At 40.2% G+C, this 17,840-nt stretch overlaps 1 protein-coding gene across 1 annotated transcript in view; it reads right to left on the reverse strand.

The window, feature by feature from the left end:
• Positions 1 to 4,284: 4,284 nt before the first annotated feature.
• ZC3H15 (zinc finger CCCH-type containing 15) overlaps positions 4,285 to 17,840 on the reverse strand; it is a 52,689-nt gene continuing 39,133 nt past the window's right edge. The window contains exons 11-12 of the mRNA XM_082397563.1: positions 12,162 to 12,377; positions 4,285 to 4,602 (exon numbers count right to left, since the gene is read on the reverse strand). The gene's annotated coding sequence lies outside the window, so the exon portion shown is untranslated. The remainder of the gene's footprint in view (positions 4,603 to 12,161; positions 12,378 to 17,840) is intronic.

A 17,840-nucleotide genomic window follows, 5' to 3' on the forward strand; every position in this document is an offset into this window, starting at 1 on the left:
CTCCCTGTTACCCCACAAGCTGCTAGAAGGCAGGGGTCTAGCTGACTGCTCCACATAATGTCAGTATTAATAAATGATTTATTTACTGATTCATTCACTTAAGGGCTCTGTTTCCAGTCAGATCCGACACAGTCAGAAGCGTCTGAGCTTCCACTGGCTTCAAAACAGGAATTATAATTCTTTTTGGCAAGTGTGAAATCATTGTAACTCGTGTTCTTTAGAAACACATTTGAACAACATCCTGCTGACTGGAAAAATGTATACAATCCTTCAACAGAACAATTGCTCATTCACCACTCCCATTTTAAATAGAAACAAAATTTCAAGTAATTAATTTTAATCATTTACCAGTCTGTTTTTTAGCAGATAGGCCCATACTATTATTCTTCTGGGCACAGACAATTTTTTCCAGAGCTGGACAGAGAATTTTTTTCCCTTTCAATTGGAACTAAGGTGTAAAGTCATCAATCTAAAGGTTGAGAAGTATCCATTTAAATCTGAGGCACTGAACTTGAGCTCTGATCCTCTGGCAGGAGCCTGTGTGTGTATTTGAGAGACAGAGAGATAGAGATGGAGAGACATATGGAAATTGACCAATTGTCTGGGAAACATGGAGGTCAGGGTGATACAAGACAATGCCAGGAAGCAAAATCAGAGTCCAAACAAGGTATAAATCTAAGAGGAATAAGCAGAGAAGCTGAATTATCTGAAGCTTGAATAGGCAAGAAGCAATAGGAAATAATAATAATAATAATAAATATCAGTGTAGCACTGACTATGAGGTAAGGACTTTCTAAGTGCTTTACACAGGAATGCGTATTCTCCTCTAGTCTAGACTACAGATTTCATGAAGGTAGGGACTGTGTTATTTTATTTCCTTCCTTGCTCAATAAATATTGTTGAATACTAATGACACTGTATATGCCAAAACAAAGCTAGTGGGATAAGACATGGAAGGTCGGAGGCAGATACTGAGACATTCCCTGAGCAGCTAAGTGAAACTGTCACTCTTCCTAAGGGGTGTCCAAGGCCTCGGCTATGGTTTAGGAAGAGCTGTTCAAAGACGGTGGGGCATATCAGTTTCTACCCAGCTTTTGTCTACGTTCCAAAGATAATCTAAACCTTGCCTTTCATTAAAGCAGCCATCAAAAGGCAATGCAATGACCATGGCACTATAAAAATCAGTCCAGGTGTGTTGTTCTCTTCACCTTATCCTGATTCCCCTCCTTACCCCATCCTACTCAGGCATCCTAGGGTATTCTGGGACTTCTCAAGTGGAGGCAGTCACATCCCTGCTTTCAGTAATGCTGGGCAGAGTTTGTTATCTGGTGTTAGGCTTGTGTGCCAGTGTCTTTCTGGAGTTTCATACTGGTTGCAGCATAGGAGGCAACTGACCTCAATAACCGGGAGCTGTGGATACCTACTTCTTTTCATAGCACATTGCTCTTGAGTAGTGCTAACTCAGCAAGTCCCAAGAGACAATCAGTCTAGCCTGTCAGGTCTGCATGTAATCAGCAAGGAATTTTTCATTCCCGGGCTAATGCCTACATGCCACACAGCCTCTATCATGTTTTCTTAGTTAAGCGAAGTATCTTAGTAGTAAACTGAACTTCTAAAAACCCAACACATTCATTTGTCGGAGAATGGGAGTGAGGGTAAAGAGGAGAGATTTTATCTCTCCAGACAGATTTTAAAATCTCCAGACAAGAGATTTTATCACTTAAAGACACATTTTACACTGGAAAACCAGGGCAGTAAAAAAATAGAATGACTGGAGGATGCCTTTTGCTACTTGAAGGGCATCTAGATTCTGGAAACCAATCTGGGGTTTCTTTATTGATGTAGCCGTATAACGGTTTGATCACACAAGAACAGACATTCTTCATTTGCAGACTACCAAACCAAGGATAACCTAACTGTGACAAAGAGAAACTTTGAGTTATTGGAATTGCTGGAGGTAGGGAAGTGGAGTGGGAGCTGGGGAGGTTTAGGTAGCACAGCAATATGAAAAGGGTCGTTAATATTTCTCAGCTTATGAACAGTTGGGTTCTAGAGGGAGACTGTGTTTGAATCCCAGCTTTACCACTTACTGGATGTGTGAGCTTGGACGAATTTTTAAACCTCTCTATATCCCAGTTTCTTTGTCTGTAGAGCAGTGACAATATTAGTACATTCTTTCTAGAGGTACTGGGATGATAACCGAGTTAATACAAGGAAAAGGCATGGAATGACGTCCTCATTGTAAAATTCAGCATATATTGCCCCCCAGCCCTATCATTATTATTACTTTCATGTACCTCTCTAGGTTTCTCTATATTAAATCATTTTTCTTCTATTCCTTATTCCATATATCTGGTTAATCTGGTTGGGTGTTAATTGAAGATAGACTGTCCTTTCAGTTTTCATCATTTCATCAAGGCCAATCCTCAAGTTGTCATGTGGAGGGACTTCAACTGCCAAATACCTCAGGTCTCTGCCTTGTCACTCACTTCTCACCCTAGAGGGTTTGGGAGAAGGACCTGGGCTGTGTGGTCAGTGGATCTGTCATTGTGCCGACCAGATACATTCTGGTGTGGCTTTCCACCAACAGTCAGGCACGGCCCTGTGGGGAAGATTTGAGTTTGTCTAGCTCTTCCATGACAAGGTAGATGATAAGTGTACTATTTTAGAGCTATGATATCCATTATTTGGACCTATTTTCCAATCTACTTTTTTAGCAGTAACAAAGCTTATATTTCTCCACTGTATGACTAGGATGTCTTTTTCTCAGTTGGTTTTGACTCAGAGGGAGAATAATATTTTATTTATTGGGTCCCCAAATTCTCAAAACCTACTATGTGTGAGGTTCGCGGAGGTTTCTGTAGGTGATACATTAATGACTAAGGTAACTTCTTTTCCTCGGGGAGCTTGAAATCTAGTAAAAAGAATGATAACTTTTCATAAGTAACTATAACACAGGATGAATAATTAAAATAAGAAAAGCAAATTTTGGGGACTTCCCTGGTGGTGCAGTGGTTAAGAATCCGCCTGCCAATGCAGGGGACACGGGTTTGATCCCTGGTCCGGGAAGATCCCACATGCCACGGAGCAACTAAGCCCGTGCACCACAACTACTGAGCCCATGTGCCACAACTACTGAAGCCCACACGCCTAAAGACCGTGATCCGCAACAAGAGAAGCCACTGCAATGAGAAGCCCGTGCATGGCAACGAAGAGTAGCCCCCACTTGCCGCAACTAGAGAAAGCCCGCGTGCAGCAGCGAAGGCTCAATGCAGCCAAAAATAAATAAATAAATAAATAAATTAATTAATTAATTAATTAATTAAATTAAAAAGAAAGGCAAATTTTGTGGGCAATTCAAAGGAGGGAGAAATCACTTCCTCTTGGAGGCATCAGGAAAAAAAACTCATGGAAGAGATAGTATTTAATGTGGTTATTACTTTGACAGATTGAATGGGGGAGGGAAAGAGCATTTTAAACACACAGCAATGCCACGAAGGCAGAAAAGCATGAGTCTGTGTGTCAGGAGCGGGAGGGTGGCAAGGAGATATCTGTGGAGAAACAACAAGTAATTCATTCTGGCTGAAACTTAGAGTATAAGTAAGTTGGGGAAGAGGCTGGACAGGCTTTGACCATACTGTGGAAACACAGAAAATTTTTGAACAAGGAACTCACTTTAGAGTTGCTTTTAAAGAAGATGAATCAGGCAATGACACATAAGGCAGTTTCAATTCAGAGATAAGGGAATGGGAATAACTGAGGTGGAATTGAGATTCAATTCCCTATTTGTATGATTCTAAGCCTTGACTTATCCGAATAAAGCAAATAAAAAAGGATTTGTGTTAGAAGGATAAAACAATGAGCTCAGACTTAGATACTAAGTTTGAGATGTTACTGGGACATTCAAGTGAATAACTCTAGTCACTTCTGGCTCCATTCTGTCCTTCATTTGGTAGGGAAAGAGACTCCACCTCCAATTCTGCAAAGAATTTGTTGCCACCTTGAATGTACTACACCAATTTTACAATTTATTAGCCCTGCAACCTAGGGCTTTTACCTTAATCTTTCTCAGCCTTAGTTTCCTAACATCGCAAAAGGAAAACCTATGTCATAGACTTCTGAAGTTAGATAACATATGTACCTACCTTGCCCAGGTCCTAACATGTAGTTGGTGCTAAGAAACGACAGCGATCACCATCATCATCACCCTTACAAAGTCAGGTCCAAATACTCGCTCTGTCATTTCCTAGCTGTGTGATTAACCTTTTTTTTTTTAATAGCTACTTTATTTATTTATTTATTTATTTTTCGCTGTGTTGGGTCTTCGGTTCGTGCGAGGGCTTTCTCTAGTTACGGCAAGTGGGGGCCACTCTTCATCGCGGTGCGGGGACCGCTCCTCATCGCGGTGCGCGGGCCTTTCACTATCGCGGCCCCTCCCGTTGGGGGGCACAGGCTCCAGACGCGCAGGCTCAGTAGTTGTGGCTCACGGGCCCAGCTGCTCCGTGGCATGTGGGATCTTCCCAGACCAGGGCTCGAACCCGTGTCCCCTGCATTAGCAGGCAGATTCTCAACCACTGCGCCACCAGGGAAGCCCTGATTAACCTTTTTAAACCTTCGTTTGCTCATCTTTAAAATGGGGGATAATAAGAATAAGTACAACAACTATGGTTGTTGTAAAGACTTATGAGATGATCTATGCATAGAACTTCTTAAGAGGATAGCACTTGTAGCTCCCAAACAGAGCTGTTGTGAAGATTCAATAAGTTCTTGAATGTATTCAGCATACAGTCAAGATTCTAAATGTTAGGTACTATTATTATAATTACATTGCTACTACCAATACTACTACGACAACTACATTGCATTAGGTAGATATTTGGTTGTTACCTCTCTATTAATTGTGGGTTCTTTAAAGAATTTTCTCAATACCTATTTTACTTAGAAAATAGATAGATAGATGATAGATAGATAGATGTTTTAAAATATAAATTGAAGATATCTAGAGGGCACTTTGCTCTGTGTATTAGGAACTTAGGGTTTGGGGCCTTAAGGTATGGATTTTAGAATACATGCATAGAGATAATAATTGAGAACCTTGAGGGAGTATAGGGAATAAGGATGAACCTTACCAGGTGTTTGCTCATTGAAGATGGGAGGAGGAAGAGAGGCCAGGAAGGGACTCATAAGAAAAGATGAGTGATGCAGAAGTAGAATGACAGCCATCACAGTCCCAAGAAACGAGAACACTGCAGGAAGGACAGGGATGTTCGACATTGCTAAATGGTACATAAAAGCTTGAGAAAAACTGTAGGCTTTGCCAATTATGGGGTAATTGGTGACCTTGAGAGAACAGTTTTAGAAAGAGAATCAAGAGTGGAATCCAGATTCTGAGGAACTGAGTAGGAGGAAAACTGAACACTACAATCGTAGCCTGCTTTTAAAAGATATTTTCCAAAGAAGAGAAGAAAAAACAGGGCAGTAACTGAGGCAGTAGTAAGGTCAAGGGAAGGATCATTATAAGGAGAGAGAATCTTTGTAGAAACTCAAACAGGGAAAGCAAATGAAAACATCATCAAGAGAGGTCCTTGGTGGAATAGGGACCCAGAGGAAACAGGGAAGAATGGGAACAGAGGCTAGGTTGAACTTTGTAAAAGCAGAGACATGAGCCTCTCTTGGAGGCCAGAGTAAAGCAAAGGAGTAGGCAGATTAAAATTACCAAGAGATACTAAGATGGAGCAAACGGAATTGCAAGAGGTCTCCATCAGATATCTTGGATCTTACTGGTAAACAAAGTGACTACAGTATTCTGAGAGATTGCCAGGAGTGGGTGGGAACTGAAGGACAAGGAAAGCCGTATGGAAAGGCTGCTGTGCACAGCTGACTGTAGCTGAATTCAATAATTTCTGGGGCTGTAGAGAGCTTAGCTGAAATTAGATAATTAGTGCCATTGGTCTAATGATATCCTGTAGACGCAATCTACTGACTTTCCCTAGAAATGATAAATCTTCAGGAGGAAGAGTAGGGAAAGCATATTTTGCCTTATATTAAACTTGATAATGCTGAGGCAGAAATGAGGCAACATAAAAATGGCAAGGGATGCCATGTGGTAATTAATAGTAAGTTACTAACATGGCTTGGTATATAACTGACATAACAAATGAACCCAGAACAGAGAGAATATATTGAAGAAAAGAGAGAGTTCAAGACACATATGGATACCATTAGGATTAAAAACAGGTTAGGTGATCATGAAGATATGGAAGGAATTGAAGTTGAGATTAGAATGTGGATTCTCAGGGGTTTTAAGATCTTAGAAGCGGAGCAACACCAAGTGAGATGAAGTCTAGGGGGGCCTTGTCGGGGGGTCACCTCATGGAGTGGAGCTCAGCTTCCAAAGTCCAGAAAGCAGCGAGGAAAGGTTGTGTAGGAATACGATCCAGTGGGCCAGGCAGAGTGGTCTGGGTTCTAAGCCCCAGCTCTATCACTCTTCAGTTGGGTGACCCTGTGCAAGTTACTAAACCTTTCCACGTCTCTTTTCTCATCTGTAAAATGGAGGTCATATTGGTTCCCAACTTTTAGAATTGTTGGGAGGACTAAATGGGATAATATATGTAAAGTATCTCACATTTGACACCTGATGAGGGCTCAGAACATACTTTTATTAATATTTAGTGTTAGCTTTCAGTATTTTCACGAATCATACCTTAGTGTCTATCCTTGGGAGGATGACAGAGCTTAAAGTGGAGAGGAAGACTGTGGATGGAATACTAAAGTCAGTGAAAAAGATACTGCATCAGGTTTTAGAGGTTAGTGCATGATTGGGTAAGGACTGTTAGAAAGCCTAACTAAAAATGCCTTCAACAATACTGACTACCTCAAAACAACAAATCCCCAGGTAGAACTGCTCCAAAGGTTAGTGCCATTGGCTTAATGATATCCTGAAAGACCCAGATGCTTTCTCTGCTTGTTGGCTTGTCCCCTTGGACTATTTCTCAACATGGCCCCAATATCATGGCTGAAGTTTCAGGTACCGTTAGGCACTGAGTTTGAGGGATCCTTAGTGGATCTCTCTACAGTGTGAGAGGGCTAGCACCTATTGATTTCAGTTTGGGGAATAAGACAACGGAGAAATACCATTTAACATTTGTTGCACAAATGATGCTGCAATGAGCACCCTTGTAGATGCCTCATTATGCATATGTGAAGTATTTTGTAGGATGAATAGGGAGATGTCAAATTGCTTCCACAGAGGGCAACTTTTAAGTGTTGCAGAATCTTACAAATGCCATTACCACTTTACACACTCATTAGTAGTACAAAAAAATATTTCTTTACTTCCTATCCAAAGTTTGATAAGATTAAACTTTTAAATATTTGTTAATCTGGCAGATGAAAAACTTATCACATTGCTTTTTCAGTGTGCATTTTCTTGGTTACAAATGAAGTTGACTAGCTTCTCAAATGTTTGGATTATTTGCACTAAATTTTCTATGAGTTTCCTGTTTACAACTTTTGCTTGCTTTTCTATTAGGTTGTTCATGTTTTCTTCACTTATAGAAATTCCTCATATAGTCTAGATACTATATAACAATCCTTTGATTGTTATTTATGTCTATCTTTTGTCTTTTAGCTTTGTTTAAGGTGTCTATTGTAGGAAGCAACTTTTAATTTGCACAAATTTTTTGTACTCTTAAGGTTCTTAGGTTGTTCTACTGGCAGTAACTATGCAGTTGTTTAATCTCCAGGGTCAACCCTGCCCAAAGTCAAGTACAGGAAGCCGTCTACACAGTGTCATTTAAATGATAAGGAGAGAAAGGCTCAACTGCTCAAATATATTTCAATCCATGAGTCTGATGCCATGTCTGAATTTTCCCACCTGAGTCATTCCCAAGGGACTTTCTGGGACCTTGGATTTTAACCATGTGAAGGATGTTATTATCTTGTTGAGACAGGATATTAGCCTATTAACAATAATTGTGCTCTCTGATTAAATTTTGCCATTTATTTTTATCAGAGGGAATGAGATGTACAGGGAAAGTAAAGAATGTTTGAAACAGTGCATGGCTCATGTGCTTGAAGAAATTTTATGGAAGGATTCGGGTAGCAAGGAGGTAGCTTCAAGACAACTTTTCTCTTTCTCAGGAAGGAAGAAAGGAGAAAGACAAAAAGGGAATACTCCCAAAACAAACCTTGATTTTTTTTCTCCCCTTAGGCTAGAGTCCTCTAACATTTGGGTTACTTGCTAGGTCAATATCAAAATGTGATAACTTTCCACTGAAAGTAGATGCTACTTTGATTATTTCCTTAATTAAAGCAAACTTAAATAAGCAGTTCCACAGCTATGATTCAATAAATCCTTTCAAACATTCCACACGAAAGAGTCCTGTGATAAAGTCATTTCAGATGGAAAACAAGGGAATTAAAAAAGAAAAATGGCATAAAAGGCTTCTCTTTTGCCATGTGTTAAGTTGGGGGAATTTTTTCTATCCTTGTAAGCGGTTTTTAGTCTCTGAGGAAAAAAATACTTAAAGAAAGCAGATGTTGATGAGTCACATTTAAGCTCTTATAGTTTGAAACATATTTTTTATTTGTATATGAAACTGTGGTCTGGAAGATAACTGGCTAAAGTCCTTGACTAAAACCCTATGTTGTCAATACCAAAGAAGTTGGGCTAGAAAATCTCTACGAATACTCCCAGCTCTTGTATTCTACACTTTTTAATGAACTTTATGCTTTTTTTGCCTTTGGCCCAAGTATGTAGCCACAAGATGATATAGCCCCCAGCCCCTTTTCTCCTCTGGCTATTTCTTTAAGTCACTGTCCAAGAATGAACAGTGAAGGAGTTAGGAAGGAGGAGAAAACTTTCAAAGTGTGAGAATGGGAGCAGCAGTCAGTCACTGTTGAGTAAATTTCTACAGATTGCTAACCACAAGTAAACAGACTAACCAAATGATCACAAGCATGATTACAGCTGAAGATAAGTTTCTTTATAACAAAGGACTGAAGACCTAACTGAGAGGTCAAAAAAACCCACTTCTCTCAGGAAGAACCAACACCTGAGCAGAGATCTGAAGGAGGAAGAGGGGTTAACAAAGTGAAAGAGGGGTGGGTTGCCTGTGGTAAGAGCATGCCAGGCAGAAACAACTAGCACCTACAGGGTCCTGCAGCAGGGGGCACAGTGCGTTCAGGGAAGTTGGAGGTAAGGGGATGCATCCCCAAGGTAGTTAAGGGAAAACAGAGAGGATTTAGAATTGATTTGGATCATGGGAGCTAGTTCTCCCTCAGAGTCTTTGCTACTCTCTTCCTCCTCTTTCTCTCCTAGCAGATAAACAACACTTGAGCTAGGCATTGTTTTAAGCACTTTACACATATGAAGTCAACTCTAACTCAACAATAACCCAATGAGTATATGGTAGAATATATGAACTCATGATCCTACCTGAAAATCTCTGCTTCGCCTTTTTCTTCCATATATATATATATATATATATATATATATATCTTTAGGATAGCAGACAGTTTTTTTTTTGGTAGGGACAAGCTCGGGGTTATTTGAGAAAAGAAAACAAAAAACAAAAAAAGGATGGGAGTATTCAAATGCGGTTTAGACATGCTCAATCCCAAGGCATGGGACTTAGGAAGAAAACTACAGAAAACTATAATCCATTCCTGTGTAATTTATTTAATTGAAATATATAATATCTATTGAGTGCATATGGCATCAAGTACTATTCTGAACATTTTATATATTAGTTTATTTTATCTTCACACCTAACCCTACTGTGATGCCCATTTTACAAATGAGAACACCAAGGGAAATCTCCAAGAATGTACAGCTGACAGTAGTGAAGAGAGGTGGGTGCTGATCTTGGGCAGTCTGTCTTCAGAGGCCACACTCTGAAGCACTAAACATCACTTGATCATCTGTACGACTGCCCAATGCCTTGCTACCTCCTAAAATGGTTCTCTTCTTTCTTCTCCAATAGACTCCCTTATGATACATTAGGAAACAAAGGTCCTCACGACAAACATGATATAGTCATTGAGTTAACTGAAAATAAAAAAACTGGTGGAACTCTATAAGGACAACTACCAAGACTGCTTTTTCTTCAACAAATGAGAATATGGAAGTTATTTTGTGGCCAATGAACATGAAATACTTAAGATATGAGGCAAGCCGCCATGTAACTCTAGATTCCTGAAACTGGTAGTATAAAAACTGCTCTAAGGCTGCTTTTGAGCAGGGATTATAGTCAATCCTACACCACTAAAGTAATTACAGTAGAAAAAAGAAAGACCATTTTCAATGAAGCTGCAGAATTTCTCTGATTTGCATTAAGAATTTGTCATTTTCTTGGCACATGTTTCTCCTTTCATTATTGAACTCTATGAGAGATCATGTGTTTCAAGTCTGCCTCACTTTCATTTAGGCTCAAGTCAAATTCCAGAGTGTTCTTTCGGATGAAGGGGTTTCCCTAAAGCTAACCGGAGTTTACTGCACTTTTGTTGAGATCTAAACTAGCAGGATTTCAGTACCTCACTCATCACTCATCACTTTAATCGTTCCGTCATATATATCCTCAGCTTTCTTGCTACTTTACTCCTCCATCTTACCCTCTTAGAAGATAATAAAGCACTTCTGTTGTGTTTTCTCTGTGCCCTTCCCCTCTCCTCCCCTCCCTTCCCCTTGCCTCCTCTTCTTTCAGTGCTTAGAACTGTCCATCTATTCACTCAACAACACACTCTGAGTATATGGCAGAGTACGTGGGCCCAGATGCAGGTAGGTTGAGAGACAGGGTGGTGGAAGCATGTAAAAGATCTCCTCTAAATGCTCCTAGTTTCTCTGTAAATGGGAAACAGACTATACTCATTTTACAGGGGAGGAATCTGAAGCTCAGAGAGAGTAAGCAGTTTGTTCAAGACCACCTAGCTTCCAAGTGGCCGAACCATGATTTAAATCTAATCAGTCTGACTCCAGAGTGTATACTCTTCGCCTTCATGCACTGCTGCCAAACTCCTCTCTGGTTAACTTCAACTCTGTACTTCCCCACCTGACCCACCAGGGTCCTTCTGACACTGCTCTAACAGCCCTCCTCTGCACTCGCACCTGACACACTAGGCCCTAATTCAAGGAATTTCCTAACTTCTTGCTTCTTTCTGAAAGAGAAACAGTTGGTAACTTTTGTGAATTAGGCTGTAACTACTTTATAACTAACATGTCCTGCCCATCATCTGTCAGCTGCAAGGTACTCCGGTGAGCCACCACTTGAGAGCTTTACTCACTTTAACAGATTTCATTGGCATAGCTCTGGGTGGCAATCCAGTTCTGTGAAAATGTGCTCAGCCAGAAAGGCCCAAGTCCACGCAGCTGTGGCAAAGTTACAGTTCTGTGGTTTCATGTTAGTTACCTTATAGTTACTGTGTAATTAGTGCCGCTTAATGTATATTACCAAAATAAATATATCCACCCCAGGGAAAAAAAAAAAAGCTGAACATAGCTGAAGACTAATGACCATGCTGATTACTCTCCCTTCACATTCATGCTTTGGCACACCCCTGAAAGCCTACTCTACTTTCCCAGTCAGTTCATTTCTTAATTACTTTACCTCTTACCTCTTTTCAAACTTTTGTTGCCACTTCTCCAGTCTTCACTCTGTAATGACTTGTTTCCCATTTCATTGAGAAAATGGAAGCAGTCAGAAGAGAACTTCCACATACTCCCCACACCACATCTACGGACCTACTTGCATTGGGCCCCTTGTACTCTGCCTGACCTTTCACCACGGATGAATGTCCGTGTGCTTATCTAAATCCAGTAGCTCCTTACTGTGCACTGGATCCCATCCCCTCACCTTCTCCAGGATCTCTCTCTTTCAAATATACCCTCTCTTCTGTATCATCAATTTTCCTACCCCCATAAATCATTTCCCATCAGCAGACACATATTCTGTAATATTCCTATCTTAAAAACGAAAACAGACTTCTGTTTTCTGATCTGGCCTGTAAGGAGCTTGGCAATTGTCATTCTGTCTTAACAGCAAGTAAAAAGCTGAACAAATCGAAAAATCAACAATTTTTCTTAGCTCCCTCAGAGAAGTGAGGTAATAGGCAAACCACTACCTCCCAAACTGGAGAGACAGGTAAATACAGAAAATCACAACTTACTGGAGCAGAAACCTTCATGAGAACCGGTGCTGGGATATGAAAACCTGAACTGTAATTGACAAATTGCTGGAGGCTCAGTGTGCAGAAGCCTGAGAGTTAAAAACTCCAGGGGGACCCAGTCATCAGCAGGTCCCCACAATTTTGTGAGTTTTATCTCCAGGAGCTTGACCTGGTTCTTACAGTGAATATCAGAGGAAAATTCGCTTGGGTTTCTGGAAGGAGGAGGAGAAAAGAAATCATTTTGAAATACGTAAGAGCATTTTTTTCTTAACAAGTCCTGCCCATAAGAGAAACTACTTTACAGAGCCTAAACTACTGAGATTTTATCAGAAGGGAAATACCCAAGTCTAGCCCATTCTAGCTTTCCACTTGGGAGAAAGGAAATACCCAATCCCAATCCCTTTTAGCCTTCCATGTGAGGGAAGGGAAGTAGCTAACTCCATCTCCCTCTAGCCATTCTGTCCCACCTGGGGGGAAAACACTGAGACACACGCTTGTGAAGTTCACAGTTCAGAGGCACAGGCTCTCTAAAAGACTGAGACCTAAGAACACTTTCCCTTCCCCCACACCTTACTACCACATTACTAAAGGTCTATTTACCACAGTGCCTTTTAACCAATATATTATGTCTGGTTATAAAGGCAAAACACGCAGTTTGAAGAGACAGCAGGCACTAGAACAAGACTTCGATATTGCAGGGATGTTGGAATAATCAGACCAGGAATTTAAAACAACTATGATTAATATGCTAAGGGCCCTAACAAATAAAGTAGAGAGCATGCAAGAACAGATGGACAGTGTAAGCATAGAGGTGGAAATTCTAAGAAAGAATAAAAAGGAAATACTAGAGATAAAAAAGCTGTAATGGAAATGAGGAATGCCTTTGATGGGCTTATGGGCAGACAGGACACAGCTCAGAAAAGAATCTCTGCGCTTGAGCATATGTTAATAGAAATCTCCAAAACTGAAAAGGAAACAGAAGACTTTTAAAAAAAGACAAAAAAACCCAGAACAGACTATCCAAGAACTGTGGGACAATAATAAAAGGGGTAACATACACATAATGGGAATACTAGGAGGAGAAGAAAGAGAGAATTGAAAGAAGGGACATCACAAAATATCCCATGAACATTTTAAGGATAATTATGCCCTTCACAAAAATTAATTCAAAATGTATCATAGAGAAATGTAAAATACAAAAATTATAAAACTCCTAGAAGATAACATAGCAGAAAACCTAGATGACCCCTGATATGGCAATTACTTTTTAGATGTAACACCAAAGGCATGATCCATGAAAGAAAGAATTATAAGGTAGAGTTCATTAAAATTAAAAACTTCTGCTCTGCAATAGACAATGTCAAGAAAATGAGAAGACAAGCCTTAGAGTGGGCGAAAATATTTCCAAAAGACATATCTATAAAGGACGGTTTTCCAAAATATACAAAGAACTCTTAAAACTCAACAATTAGAAAATCAACAACTGCATTAAAAAACGAGCCAAAGACCTGAACAGACACTCTATCAAAGAATACATACAGATGGCAAATAAGCATATAAAAAGATGCTCAACATCATATGTCATTAGAGAAGTGCAAATTAAAATAACAATGAGATACCGCTATACACCTATTAGTTTGGGCCAAAATCCAAAATACTAACGACAGCAAATGCTAGTGAAGATGTGGAGCAATAGGAACTGTCATTGCTGGTGGGAATGCAATATGGTACAGCCACTTTGGCAGACAGTTTGGCAATTCTGTCAAAACTAAACATGTCTCACCATAAGATCCAACAATTGCACTCCTTGGTATTTACTCAAATGAATTGAAGAGTTGTGTCCACACAAAACCTTGCACATAAAGATGTTTACAGCAGCTTGATTCATAGTTGCCAAAACATGGAAGCAACCAAGATGTCCTTCAGTAAGTGAATGGATAAATAAACTGTGGTACATTCAGAAAATTGAGTATATTCAGTGCTAAAAAGAAATAAATTATGAAGCCATGAAAAGACATGGAGGAATCTTAAATGCATATTACTAAGTGAAAGAAGCCAATCTGAAAAGGCTACATATTGTATGATTCTAACTATATGCCATTCTAGAATAGGCAAAACTATAGAGACCATAAAAAGATCAGTTGTTGCAAGGGTGGGGTGGGGGTGAGGATATGAATAGGCAGAGCACTGAGGAGTTTTAGAGAATTTGGTTCTGGAAAAGGCAAAACTATGGAGAAGGTAAAAGGATCAGTGGTGCTAGGGTTTGGGGGAGAGAGGGATGAATAGGTGGAACACAGGATTTTTAGGGCAGTGAAACTACTAGGTATAATACTATAGTGGTGGATACATATTATACATATGTCAAAACCCAAAGAATGTAAAAGACCAAGAGTGAACCCTAATGTAAACTATGGACTTTGGGTGATAATGATGTGTCAATATAGGTTCATCAATTGTAACAAATACAGCACTCTTGTGTGGGACTTTGATGGTGGGCGAGGCTATATATACATGTATGCTCAGTAGACATGTGGGAAATATCTCTATCTTCTGCTCAATTTTGCTGTGCACTAAAACTGCTCTAAAAATAAAGTCAATTTAAAAGCAAAACAAAACAAAAACAAAATAAAAAAACCTTCCTGGACCTCACATTCGCTTCCAGCTGCCACCTTATTTCTCTGCTCCCTTTAGAGAAAAACTCCTCCAAAGAGTTGCCTGGGGCTTCCCTGGTGGCGCAGTGGTTGAGAATCTGCCTGCCAATGCAGGGGACACGGGTTCGTGCCCTGGTCTGGGAAGATCCCACATGCCGCGGAGCAACTAAGCCCGTGTGCCACAATTACTGAGCCTGCGTGTCTGGAGCCTGTGCTCCGCAACAAGAGAGGCCGCGACAGTGAGAGGCCCGCGCACCGCGATGAAGAGTGGCCCCCACTTGCCACAACTAGAGAGAGCCCTCGCACAGAAACGAAGACCCAACACAGCCATAAATAAATAAATAAAATTTAAAAAAAAAAAAAGAGTTGCCTGTACTTGCTAGCTGTCTCTATTTCCCCTCTTCCCATCTCTCTTGGATCTATTCCCACCAAGCTTTTGCCCTCACTATTTCACTGAAATGTGGTCAATTCTCAGTCCTCATGTTAACCTGAAATATGAGCAGCTGTGGACACAGTGATCATTTCATCTTTTTCAATAGACTGACTTCACTTGGTTCCTGGGACGCCCATTTTTAATGTTCCCCTTCTCCCCTGTGGGCCACTCTTCCTTAATCTCCTTCGCTGGTTTCCCCTCATATCTCTAAATGCTAAACATTGGAGTGTACTGAGCTCAGTCTTTGGTCTTCTTTGCTGTATCTACACTTACTTTCTTGGTGATCTCATCCAGACTCATGGCTTTAAATACTATTGATAACCGAGGATGCCTCAAAAAAACAAAAAAAAAAACCAATTCATGCGGTTGTAATGAGGATTAAATGAGTTAATGCACACAGGCACTTAAAACTGTCTGGAACACAGTAAGTACTTTATATAATCAGCTAAAAACATGCTGGCTGTCTACTAGGCATCACAAACATCACATGTTTAAAACCAAATTTCCAAGTTTTCTCCCTTAAGTTCTCGCTCCTGTAGACCTTCCTAACATCTTTAACTCCTTGCTTCCTATCATATTCCCCATTTAGACTATGAGAAAATCCGGGGGTTCTACCTTCAAAATATATTCAGAATTCAAACTTTCCCAGTATTTCATCACTATATCCTTGTCCAAAGTACAATTATCTTCTACCTGCTCTATTGAAAATTTGCTGATCTGTCTCCCGGGCTTTCTCTTATTTCCCTTTGGCTTAGTTCAACACAGCAACCAGAGTGAACCTTTTAAAATGTAGGTCAGATCGTGACATTCCTTTATTCTAAATCGTCCAATGGCTGTGCATCTTACTCAGAGCAAAAGCCAATATCTGTGCAATGGCCTGGGAGGCCCTAGATTAATTGGCTGCTTGCTGCTTCTCTGATTTCATCGCTTACCACTCTGTGTGGTTCACTCTGCTTCAGCACACTAGCTTCCTTGCTGTTTCTCCAGATATACCAAATACACGCCTTTCGCCATTAATTTTGCATTTGATTTCCCTCTGCCTGGAGTGTCCTTCCACCAGGTAACCTGCTCAATGTCTCTGCTCGTCCCCTCTTGCCTTCTCCAGTATCTCTCAAAGAATTTCCCTCTCTCTCCCGTATCATCAGGGCCACTAGGGGAGGACCTAGCCTGTATATTATGTAAAAACTTCAAAACCAGGTTCTTGATGACATCCTTTGAGCATCTAGATCAAGCCTGGCCTAACGATAGCCCTACTCCTGGGCTGTTATATGAGGCAACCATGCCCTTTAGAGCTTATTACAATATGTGGCAAATAACTTGGAAGGTGTTGTACATAAAAAAAATCATCGTCATTAGTATATTTTAATCATAATTTATTCATATTTTAATGTGGTAGAATTGTATAATGAGTATTAGCAGAAGGAAAACTTTAATTTGTCTAAATAAAGGATGGAGAAATGTATTGCTGGATCTTTTCTTCTGGAGTCATTATTATGTTGTACAGCATGAAGAGAAGAGAGAAAAGAGAGGGGAAGGAGCTGACAGTTATAAACTGTCAGGCTTTGTGCTAAGTGCTTCACATGCATTTTATTCTTCAAAAACTCAGCGTCCCCAGGACAAATCTTTTTCTCCACATTTTACAGATGAGGAATGTTAGAAGGTCAAAGTCATCTAGCTATTAAGGGGAATAGTCAGGATTTGTGACTAGGGATGTGTTACTCCAAAATCTATTCTCTTGCCATTTTCACCATGTTGGGTTTGGTCTTTAAATCTTTCTCCAATAAATAAGTCCTGTTTATTGAGTCAGTGAGTGAAGCCAGAAACCAAGTGGAAAAAAGAATTCTCTTCAGTCTGCAAATGTCAAGGGTGATAATATGTAGCTGTGTTCTTACCATTGAGCTTAAAATCTTGCAACTCAGGCTTTGCAGAAATATGAGGAAGAAATTATCCATCAGCACTTCTAATGAATTAGAGAATGATAAAATGTTACTGCACATAGTGACAACATCCCACTTATCTCCTGGAACCCATTCAATGATGGAGAAGGATATGAATCAACTATAAATAGAATATATCGGCTCATCTGTTCTTACCGGATGCAGTGAAATTTAGTATCTAGGGCAAGGGTTGGTTTAAGGGTGCCTCTGAGCTTGCTTTTCAGTGAGCAAGTTTTTTTTGAATAGCATACGTTTAAGAAATTATGATTATTGGACTTCCCTGGTGGTGCAGTGGTTAAGAATTCGCCTGCCAATGCAGGGGACACGGGTTCGAGCCCTGGTCCAGGAAGATCCCACATGCCGCGGAGCAACTAAGCCCGTGTGCCACAACTACTGAGCCCGCGTGCCACAACTACTGAAGCCCATGCGCCTAGAGCCTGTGCTCTGCAACAAGAGAAGCCACCGCAATGAGAAGCCTGCGCACCACAACGAAGAGTAGCCCCCCGCTCACCACAACTAGAGAAAGCCCACGTGCAGCAATGAAGACCCAACACAGCCATAAATAAATAAATAAATAAATAAATAAATAAATAAATAAAAGAAATTATGATTATTTACTTTTACACTGTGATTTAAATAGTATAACATTAGAAG

This window comes from Balaenoptera borealis (assembly GCF_965194805.1).
Source record: "Balaenoptera borealis genome assembly, chromosome: 6".
NCBI lineage: Eukaryota > Metazoa > Chordata > Mammalia > Artiodactyla > Balaenopteridae > Balaenoptera > Balaenoptera borealis.